The sequence below is a fragment of the Lactuca serriola genome, chromosome 1 (assembly GCF_051521515.1).
Source record: "Lactuca serriola cultivar US96UC23 chromosome 1, Lser_US96UC23_V15, whole genome shotgun sequence".
NCBI classification, from domain to species: Eukaryota; Viridiplantae; Streptophyta; class Magnoliopsida; order Asterales; family Asteraceae; genus Lactuca; species Lactuca serriola.
The window spans coordinates 43569218-43572001 of NC_136408.1; positions in this window are offsets into that span (position 1 = coordinate 43569218).

Consider the following 2784-nt stretch of genomic DNA (forward strand, 5'->3'; position numbering starts at 1 on the left):
AAAGATCCATGAAAATCCATAATTGACACGTTATAGGCGCATTATTTTTGAACACCAGTCTTTCAAACTTTAGTATTGTAATATCATCGACTGGTAGTTGGCCATATCTCATTCTAGTCATCAAACAAACATGATCATTCATGAATATTAGTTAACTAGTTGTGTGACCCGTATGTTATACGAGTTGGATAAAACTAAAAAAAAATAAATATGAAGGTTTAAACAAAAATTTATTTTAATTTGAAATTTATAATTTGAATTTAAAAGAAAACATATTCAATAGTATATGAGTTGTAATATTATCGTTTAATGGTTATTTTCAAATAAGACAATTATTAATTGATGTGTAAATATTATGTGTTAATTAAAAAAGGATAAACAATGAGAAAATGACACATGGAAAAAACATTTATTCAAAAATACCAAAAAATGACATATGTCCAAGTTAATGAGAGAGTGACATTTGGCAAAATTATTTTCATTTATTAGGGAGGACGAAGGATGATGATTGTCTAACCTAAATAAAAAAATGTTGGTTGAGCAACGGTGGATTAGGTTGGACCGCACTATTAAAACAATTATCCACAAGAAAAGGGTTCCCGGTTGCCGTTAGTAGGTCGAGCCAAGATCCAATACATGTTTGACTAAACGTCTTTCTTTTTAGACTACAATTAATCTTCTCTTTATAACAGATCTAGTAATAGTTGCGTGTTTTTAACGGCAAACGAGTGTCTAGAAAAACCAATGTTGTAAAAGTTATAAAAAAAAGAAAGTTAAGTTTTTGATAGTTTCACAAAATACAGTTTAGCTTGCACATAAAAAAAAGACATGATAAATCATTTTGAACCTATGATTTTTGAACCAAGGAAATTTTGAAAACAAATTTTGTAACATATAATTTTTGAAAAATCGCTCATAGCTTTACAACAAAATTCTCAACCCGTTCGTCATTTTTAAAGAATCAAAATTTTATATATATATATATATATATATATATATATATATATATATATATATATATATATATATATATATATATATATATATATATATGTGAAAGAAACTATTTTAGACCATCTCCAACCTTAACACTATTTTTTTCTAGGGAAAATGACTTATGAAGGTAAGTAACTATTTCGATTGTCCATATATAGGTAATATTCTTTTTTTTGTTCTCATTAATGGAACAAACTTGTTAGTTTTGTTCATATTAAGGTAATATGACCGGCTATTACCTGTTTTTGCTTATGTGGCAGCCATCTGGCACATGAGTTGAATACGTTGCACCTACATGGCTTTGTGCTTATATCATCTTCGTTTACAGTATTAGAAGTCATTCAATTACACCCGATTTTGAACCCTAGATCTACGATGGCTTCTTCTTCCTCATCTTATTCTTCAAAACGACAAGATGATTTTCAAGCTGAGCATCCATGTGATTGCAACTTACCATCTCGTGTGAAGACTTCAAGAACCCCTGACAATCCTGGAAGAAAATTTAGAGTTTGTCAAAACTCGATGGTAAGCTGAATACGTTCCAACTTTCTTCTTCTCCATACCCTTTCTTCTTTTTCATCCTTTAACCTAACATTTTTTTAATTTTTCTTCAAGAATGGAAAAAGTCCAAGCTGTAAATTCTGGCAACGGCTGGATGAGGATGAAGGGAGGACAGATGGAAGAAAGCCTTACTGGAGGAAACCAGAAGAAAGCTGTAATTTAACCTTGAAAATTTGCACTTTGGAGAATGAAATCAGCATATGTAGAATGAAGATCGAAGAAGAAAAGAACACCAATTTTGTTAATAGACAAGAATTGGACAAAGTCAAGTGGGAGTTGTTTACTCACAAATTGGCACTGATTTTGTTATTTGTATTGTATGTGAAAATGTGGATTTCATTGTAGTTCATGATGTATTAGGGTTAATGATGTAGTTTATGATTGAAACATGACTGGTATTAAAATGATGTAGTTTATGTATGTTATGAATGGATGGAATTTTTGTTACATGTTTTTGCTTCTGAAGTTTTTGTTACATGTTTAGAATGAAAAGTAATTAAACACTGGAATGGTATACATTGAAACATTGGAATGTAATATAATATAATCTAACATGGGATTGTAACATTGGATTCCAGGAAACATTGTTTACAAAACAGTGGAATTAAACACAGTTACAGATGCATTACTGCCAAAAGGTACACATATTACTAGACAAAAGATTCCCAGTCAATGATGCCAAAAAAACAACAAATTATCAAATTCTAATCCAATTCCATTGGTTTATCACAACTACTCCCCTCTTTTCCCTCCCACTTCTTTCTTATTTGGATTTTTGTGATTCTTTCTGAAGGTTTCCTTCTTCTCTTTCCCTATAGAACCTGAAATGCTGGTACTTCCATCATATGCTCCTCTTCCACTGGATCTTGGACTGCAGCCTGTCCTTGGTCATCTTGTCCAACTGGATCTTGAATTACTTCAACTTCAACCTGTTCAACTTGATCTACATCTCCAGCCTGGTATTCACCTTCTTCAACTTCAACTTCAACAAGTGCTTCAACATGTTCTTCAACTTCAACCTGTTCTTCAACCCCTCCAACTTCAACCTGTTCTTCAGCTTCAACCTCAAGTTGGTCTACATCTTCATATGTATGATTACCCTCTTCATAATCAACTTCATAAGACTCCACCTCACTATCAGGCTCCCTTTGAACTTCACTGTCACTATCACTTTCCAAATCAACTTCTTGATGCAATTCAACCTTCACTTTACCTGTTATGAAATAA